At 43.9% G+C, this 9223-nt stretch overlaps 1 non-coding gene across 1 annotated transcript; it reads right to left on the bottom strand.

The window, feature by feature from the left end:
- Positions 1-7521: 7521 nt before the first annotated feature.
- On the bottom strand, positions 7522-7628 carry LOC127753558 (small nucleolar RNA R71). Its single transcript, XR_008012615.1, has one exon. It is a non-coding gene; the product is annotated as a small nucleolar RNA R71 (small nucleolar RNA).
- Positions 7629-9223: the final 1595 nt, after the last annotated feature.

The following is a 9223-nucleotide window of genomic DNA, read 5'->3' on the forward strand; positions in this document are numbered from 1 at the left end:
ATTTATGTCCTTTACTTGATGGTGGGTTTATCATACCGATCATATCAATTCCCCAACCTCTGAACGGCCATGGCTTAATAATAGGATTCATAGCCGACGCCAGTGCTCACTGAATTGCTCCGAACTTCTGACAATCCTGACACCCCTTATAATATCTGAAACAATCTTCCAGCATTGTCGGCCAAAAGTACCCTACACGCCGAAGCAACCACTTCATCTTGTGAGCCGATTGATGAGTACCACAGATTCCTTCATGAATTTCGCCGATTGCAACCTTAACCTGATCGACACTCAAGCACTTAAGTAACACTCCAGCAATCGTCCGATAATAAAGTTCGTCATCCAACAGTGTATACTTTAATGCCTTATATCTTAATTTCCTAGAAGCCGATTGGGATGGATTACTCAAATACTGACGTACATCGTACCTCCAATCATCGGCTGACATCGCTGCAATTTCAACTTTAACATCTTTGATCATTGGCTTATACCCCGACGCCCCTTGAGCTAAATCATTAGCTTCAAGATTTTGTTCTCGAGATACATGCTTTAAAGTAACCAGCCGAAACTCTTTCATTAGTTTCGGGCACTTCTCATTATAAACCATCAATGTATCATTCTTGCATTCATATTCTCCTGCCAATTGACTGATTACTAGCAAAGAATCCCCCACGATTTCAATGGTATCGGCTTCAACTTCCTTGAGTAATTGCAACCCCTTGAGCACTGCTTCATACTCAGCTTGATTATTGGTCGCATATGGTTTAATAGTATAAGCAAACTTGAAACATGCCCCCCTAGGGGAAATTATAACCAAGCCGATGCCACAACCATGAGTACATACTGACCCATCAAAGAATAAAGTCCATGGCACTATTTCAACCGAGCCGATTGAATCATCACGATGCTCTACAATAAAATCGGCTATAGCTTGTCCCTTTCGCTTTCGGTGACTCATACCGAAGATCAAACTCAGTCAAGGAAAATATCCACTTTCCAACTCTTCCCTTTAATATTGGAGCCGATAACATGTACCTGACTACGTCGGCTTTGCATATAACAGTGCACTTGTTAGATAATAGATAATGCCTCAACCTCTACACGAAGAATATAGACACAAGCATAACTTTTCCACAGGTGAATACCGAGTCTCAGCATCCAAGAGCCGTCGACTGAGATAAAACACAACTCGTTCTTTTCCTTCCAACTCTTGAATCAAAACCGAGCCGATTGACTTCTCACCAGCCGATAAATATAACCTAAACGGTATTCCTTTCTGTGGAGGAATCAAAACAGGAGGAGAGTTGAGATACTCCTTAATATTATCCAAGGCCTTTTGCTGCTCTACCCCCCAAGTAAACTGCTGATCGGCTTTCAATCTCAATAAGGGTGTAAAAGGTTCCAACCTTCCGGACAAATTGGAAATAAATCTTCTAACAAAATTTATCTTGCCGATCATCTCTTGTAACTCTGTCTTATTTTCCGGAGGCTGAATCTTCTTGATCGCATTAACACTCCTTTGAGTTACCTCGATCCCCTTTTCATGAACAAGAAATCCCAAAAATTGGCCGGCCGACACACCGAAAGCACATTTTGTCGGCTTCATCTTCAAGCCATATTTTCTGGTTCTCTCGAAAACTTTCGTTAAATCGGCTATATGGTCCTCCACTTCTTTAGATTTGACAACCACATCGTCAATATAGACTTCAACCAACCAGCCGATTAAATCATGATATATATAATTCATGGCACTTTGATATGTTGCTCCAGCACTCTTCAAGCCGAAAGTCATGACGACCTATTCAAACAAGCCGATTGCACCAGGGCATCTAAAAGCTGTCTTATGGATATCCTCCTCAGCCATAAAGATTTGATTATATCCTGCGTTTCCATCCATAAAACTCAAAATTTTGTTCCCTGACGCAGCATCAACCAGCTTATCGGCTACTGGCATTGGATATTCGTCCTTTGGTGTAGCATTATTCAAGTCTCGAAAATCAATGCACACCCTGACTTTGCCATTCTTTTTAATGACTGAAACTATGCTAGAAACCCATTCAGCATATCGGCAGGGACAAATAAAACCAGCATCATACAATCGTTTGATCTCAGCTTTAACAGGTTCGAGCATATCGGCTTTACATCTCCTCGGAGGTTGCTGGCGTGGTCTAACCCCTGGCTTGATAGGTAGCCGATGTTCAACAATCGATCGGCTGAGTCCGGGCATCTCATAATACTCCCAAGCAAAGCAATCTCTAAACTCTTTTAAGAGCTCTATTAGCTTGGTTCTGAACTCTGGAGACAAATTTTTGCTAATAAATGTCGGCCTTGGCCGATCACCTGGACCTATGTCTATTTCTTCCAACTCATCGGCCGACATGAAACCTTGACATTGCTTGTCATCGAGATCATCTACTGTATCCTCGGTGTAGACATTTGAACCCTCCACGACACCCTCAAAGTAATAGCTTGGGTTCTCCATCTTCAATTGGTTGTATATCAGAATCGGACACTTTTAGAAAATCTCCATCCCAGACTTTTCCAGATAAACAATCAAGGTCATCCATCTCCCAAAGGACTAAATCGGCACTGGCAACATTGACTGACCTGTCGGCTGGCACGATCTCTATCTTGTTGCCTTGCCATTGAATCAAGCATTGGTGCATAGTCGAAGTAATGCAACAATTGGCGTGAATCCAATCCCTTCCAAGCAACAAGCTGTACGAACCCTTCCCATCGATGACAAAAAACGTGGTAGGAATAGTCTTGCTGCCGACTGTCAGCTCCACATTTAGAACACCTTTGGTTTCTGATGGATTACCACCAAAGTCTTTGAGCACCATATTTGTCTTGATGAGATCCTCGGCGTTCCTACCCAGCTTCCTGAACGTAGCATAAGGCATCAAATTCACCGCGGCCCCACCATCGACCATCATCTTAGACATCGGCTTCCCATTGACGTAGCCGTTTATATACAATGGTTTAAGATGCCGATTCTCTGTCCCCTCGGGTTTCTCGAATACTGCCCGTTCTGGTGACAGAACCAACTTAGCCGATCCCTCTTCCACTTTATCGACATCGGTCTGATCGATCCCGAATTTAGCTGGCAATGTAAAGACCATGTTAATGGGTGCCGCTATAACACTCTTTCCTTTTGCCAACCTCTTCACCTCATCGGCTACAGCATCATCGGCTACAGAAACCAGAAGGACCCAATCTTTGATGAACAGTGAAGTATATAGAACAAATATAGTTAAATCAGATACGATCGGCTGAGACTCCGATGCTATTCTAATCGGCAACTAGAAGGCAGGCTAGAGATCGATATTGTAAGCACGACTTAATAGATCAAACTAAACTGATGCAGCATTAAGTATGAAAAGAAGAACGATATCTAGACAATCAAGCCGCTAGAAGTTTCATAGAGTGGTAGATATCTTATATAATCTAGATCAACGTCGAAATCTAACCTAATCGGCTGCCCTCTGTTAGCAGATGTTAGCCGATAATAGATTAGGTGGTGATCTTGCTAGAGATTATGTAAGATATATGATAACTTGACGAATTATATCAACAAGATTAGAGTATCATTAAGATGGAAGCACTAATCCTAGGAACACAATCCTTCATAACGAATTTTACCTCTTGTTGAAGATCGAAACCGATGCAGCTCAACCCGAAAGCAAGAACTCATCGAAACAAAACTAAAGCAAAAGGGTGGCGATGCGCCGAAATTGTATTGAATGTGTGTGTTAAAAAATTACAAACTCTAAGATAGCATAAGTCTTTTTACGGTAGACTTTTGCCCACATTTATCTATAAGGAATTTACATAAGATATCCTAATTAATAGATACAATTGCCTTCCCAGGACTCTATCCGTGCGCGGCAATCATCTTGAAGTACATTAACTTGAACCCGATGTCGTGTACAAGTCGTATTGTTGGAATCGGCTGTATCGGCTTACTTAGCCCGACTCAGACCCAGCCGACCCTAACCATAGCCGATCTGGACTCCGGCCGATTCCTGCTCTGTTTCCGAGCTCGATCTCTGCCTCCGACTTCGCTTTGATCCAATCCTCTTTCCTGACACAGATGTTTTCAAATTTGGTTGTTAACAGCGGCCCACCTCTCATCCGCAATATATAACCCCAAATAATGATATCCTGTAGTCTAGACACCACACCTAAACTACCAGATACTACTCTAATATCATCGTCATGACATAGAGTAATTGCATAAGCAAACATAATACCCGCACCAAAGCATCTCCTAGATAAGCTAGCCGTATATTCAGTATAACATGAACATAATGTAAAGTAGGTACTCATATACTCGGAAAGTATTTCAATACCATAAATATATTTAGAAGAGTATTCTAATGAAAGTACAAAGCTTACAAAAGAGAAGAGAAAAGCTACTAGAGCCATACCCGAACTCTTCCGAAGGCTTCCGGACTCTTGATTTCTACTCTATTCCTATTCCACCAGCTGATACTACTAAACTAAACTTAAGAGAAATGAGAGAGCTATTGCTTGAGGTGTGTGTTGAAGTGAAGAGAGTGAGCTCCTTATATAGAGGTAGTTATGACGGTTGTGGAAGGGGAATTGTCCGAAATACCCTGTAACCGCCATCAGGAGAAGATCTGGAGCGTCCCTGTCAAACCCCACATCCAACGGTGGAGAAATGGGTTCGGCCGAACCTGGGGCCGGCCCAACCAGCCCACAATTTGGCTGGTGGCCTCCTGGACTTCTCTTCTCTGCAGACTTGTGAATTTTGGCCCAGTTTGTCGTGTCAATTCTAAGTTCTTGGCCCATTCATACATAAGTCTGGTTCTCGGCATCGTCTGATTGATTTATCGTTTGAGTTGATGTCGATTCTCCTCCACTTTAGTGTCATTCCCTGCAAGAGGTTAGTATGCCTAATACTGGTGGAAGTTTATTATTCTAATACATTTATGTATCGCAAGCATCACTAGTTTTCCTCTATTTTGGTAATATTGACGGTCGAAACTGATCGATAACGACCGTGAACAATTGTAATCATCCAACATAGTGGTAGGGCTTATTTCTAACAATTTCTATGAGTGTTGGTGTATATTCATATGCAGGTGACAAACTACCAAGGTTGAGAGGAAATATACATGAAGGAGGATGAGAATCAAACTCGTATCCGAACTTAAGGAGATTTGGACCCATAAACCCAATTAAACACCTCTAAATGGGCCAAACATTCATACCAATGAATTGAGGGGCCCAAAATGAGTGTCCAGGACAAAAAACCGGAGCGAACGGAGCCGTCCCGGGTTCGGCCGAACCCCTGAATTCGGCTGAACCCTGGCAGAGGCCGTTCGCCCTAGCCCAAGTCTAGTTCGGTAGCAATCTGCCTCCCAATGATGGTTATGGCCGTTTTCACCTGTAGAAACCGTCATAAGCTTGGACACTTGGCAACACAAGAGAGAAGATGCTCTTTGGATGCTTGGAGCATCTCCACACTCACAAGGCACTTCTCCACCTATAAATACCCCTCTCATCCTCACTTGTAAACACACACCAAAGCATGAGCTGAATTACAAGAGGCTCTAGTGTACTTTATTGTATAGTAGAATAGGGAGAGTAAGGTAGAAGGAATCGGAGGAATCCCGGAGTTATCGATAATCTCCTCTTACTTTTGTATCTTGTTAATTACTCTACTTTAATAGAAATATCATTTTGAGTAATTAAGATTTGCATAGTGAGAATTACTTCTTGGTTAGTTCCTAATTAGCAATACGGGATCATTCTTCACTATAGTCCATTAATTTATAGTGATTGCTTTAGTGTTTGATCGGCACTAGAGTAGTTATTAATTGCGTAGACGCGGTGTCTGGGTAATTAATCTCTAGTGGTTGCTGCGTATCCCACAGTATGTTTGAGGTGGGTGTAGAGGTGATGACAGCCCTCAAGAGCACTTAAGTCCTCCCTGTCCGGGGACGTAGTAGAGCGACATTTGGGAATAGGGGGTTGCCTGTGCCTGAAGTATTGCGTTAGGATTAACGCTAAGCATTGCGTTAGGATTAAAGCTAAGCTTTCCCTAGACACTGTTTCTCATTAGGAAATCCTCTCTGCCCTCTGCCCACATTAGCTTTGTGTCCTTGGATGAACTTGACGAGGAGATAATCCGGATGAACCTGACGAGGAGATAATCACACATGTTCCCTTGGATTCGATACCCTTGGAATACTCCGTAGGGGAAGTGATACATAGGTATATCCGTGCACTTGCGATTTCTATCAGTGATTGTAAGAAATACCAACAGTGGGCCACTGATGGTGACAGCTCAATACGGGTATTCCTCCGCGCCGGTATATAATCCTGAGTTAATTCCCTGGGGAGGGTATTCCTCCGTATTTAGCCCCGGTTGTATGGTCATGACGGGTTGTCGTAAGGAACTCGGCAGTCAGGGGTGGCTTCTCGAAGTACCAGGAGGGCATCGGATAGAGGGTATTGGCTAGTATATCGGTTAACTAGAATGTATGTATACTATGTATATTAGAAGTATAGTAATATATTTTCTTTCTCTTTTTTTTCCACTTAGCTTAGATGATATATTATGAGAATGAGTAGTTAATGCTTGTGTGTCACTCTACCCTTGGATTATCTTAACCCCTACTTAGAATATGATTATCACAAGTAATATATAAATTATTAGTCGAGTTCTCTCTAGATGATCTTCCCACGGGATAAAATAAATACGATACCCTTCGAATACTCTCGGGTGAAATACTACAATGGTATATCTGTACGCTTGCGGATGAACTCTGTAACCATAATATACCAGAAGTATTTCTGCGCCATTGCTGGGAATTATATTTCTAGTAATGTCGTTAAGAAATACCAACAAGCATTTCTGGCGCCGCTGGGGAAGATTCATAATAGAGATTACTTGAACTAATACTTTATATTTACCTCTGTATAATCATTTTCCTTTGCAGGCTAACCTTGGCTGTTTTCACTTTTGTTGTGAAAACAGGGTAGTGCATGACTGGTTTCAACTTGCCGGAAAACTTCAAAGAAAATCCAGAAGCTTTCTTCCGGAGCGTCAGGCCGTGAGTCGCTGCTCCACAGAAAACTCTACCGACAGAGAAACCAGCCGTACCAGCGCCACCGACCTTCAAGACTATGGCTAACAAGACTCTCCGCAAGTTCGCTGCCCCCTCTACTGACAATGTGACCATTGGGCCGCTTGTCAACATAGGGGACGTGGATTACGACTTGAAGTTCAGCCTCATCACGATGGCGCAGGCTAGCCCGTTCTGTGGCAAGCCTAATGAGGATGCCAATGCTCATCTGCAGCAGTTCCTGGAAATCTGTAGCACGTACACTATCAAGGTCGTCAATCCCGACGCCGTCAGGCTGTAGCTGTTTCCATTCTCCCTTCGGGTGAGCGAAGCAGTGGTTTTAGGCCAACTGTGCTGCTATCAACACCTGGGATAAATGCTCTACGGCATTCCTCTCGAAATTCTTCCCGATGGCAAAACCAATGCCCTTTGTGGAAGGATTTCCAGCTTCTAGCAGACAAGGGATGAGTCTATTCCGGAAGCATGGGAGCGTCTGCAGGAGTACGTGGCCGCCTGTCCTCATCATGGGATGGACAACTGGCTGATCCTACAGAACTTCTATAATGAACTCACCCCGATGTCCTGCAATCACCTGGACGCAGCAGCTGGAGGAGCCTTCTTTTCTAAAACGGTTCAAGGAGCCGTTGATCTAATAGAGAAGATGGTCTCCAATATGGGTTGGAGCGAGGAACGACTCCAAACCCGTCAGCGAGGCATGCACACCGTCAAGGAGACGGCGTTACTTGCTGCCAAGCTGGACCTCCTCATGAAGCGATTGGACGACCACGAGAAATGGCCGAGGCACCGTTGAGGCCTTGGACTCTCACGTCACATGTGAGGTCTGCGGCAACACGGGTCATTCTGGGAATGACTGCCCAGAGACTCGTTAGGAGGCGATGTACACGGGTAACAACAATAACGGGTATCGTCCACAAGGAGGTCAGGGGTGGAACCAACCACGCCCATATTATCAAGGAGGTTACAACAACGGTAACTTTTCTAACCAGCCCTCCTTGAAGGACCTTGTTTTTGCGCAAGCTAAAACCGCTGATGCATTAAGCAAAAAGCTTGCGGCCAATGATAAGATCCTAGAAAACATTAATGTCAAGTTAGATGCTTCGCTTCTGCTTTTCAAAACCAGCTGAGCTTCAATAAAATGATAGAAACCCAGCTAGCTCAGTTGGCATCCTTAGTCCCTGCAAATGAAACTGGGAGGATCCCGAGGCAACCCGACTCCTCCATTGAAATTGTCAAGACGATCACGACGAGGGGAGGTAAGTCCACTCGTGATCCGCCATATCCTAACCCTGTAGGAACTAATGGGATATCAAAAGAAGCGCCATCTGGTGAGTCGGCTGACAAAGAGGTTCAACCAGAGAAGACAGCGCCGCAAGAGTACTGTGATACACGATTGCTGCCATTCCCTCAACGAAGTAGGAAACCATCAATGGACGAGCAATTTGCTCGTTTTGTTGAATCAATCCAAAAGATCCACATCAACGTGCCGTTGTTGGACGCCATGCAAGTGCCAACATACGCCCGTTATCTCAAGGACATACTCAACAACAAGAGACCGCTCGCTCCCAACAACGGAAGTGGTCAAGCTGACGGAACAATGCAGCAACCTGATACTCCACAAGCTCCGGAGAAGAAAAAAGATCCGGGGTGTCCTACGATCACCTGCTTGATCGGGGCACTACAGTTCGACCAGGCCTTGTGCGACCTGGGAGCCGGTGTAGCGTCATGCCAAAAGACGTCTTTGACAGGCTTAATGTCATGCCCGGAAATTCACAAGTAATTTCCGAACCTATTTGTGCATAAAATCCTCGTCCAGGAATCAGCCGAGGTACACAAACTGACAATTTAATATACAAATCCATCATAATAATAATGTTACATACTTACGAAAGAAAAGAAAACAACAGCGCAATTACGGTCTAGCGATGGCTTCAGCTCCACTCCCACAGGCAGCTCAACTGGGGTATAAGCCAAACGTCTTCTTCTTCTGGATCCTTTTTCTTCAACTAAGGTTGATTGATATTGCAAGGTGAGTATATGGAATACTTCGCAAGCCACACAGCAAATATGTAAGTGCACAAGGATACCAAAGAATGGCATAATACAGG

This window comes from Oryza glaberrima, chromosome 10 (genome assembly GCF_000147395.1).
Source record: "Oryza glaberrima chromosome 10, OglaRS2, whole genome shotgun sequence".
NCBI lineage: Eukaryota > Viridiplantae > Streptophyta > Magnoliopsida > Poales > Poaceae > Oryza > Oryza glaberrima.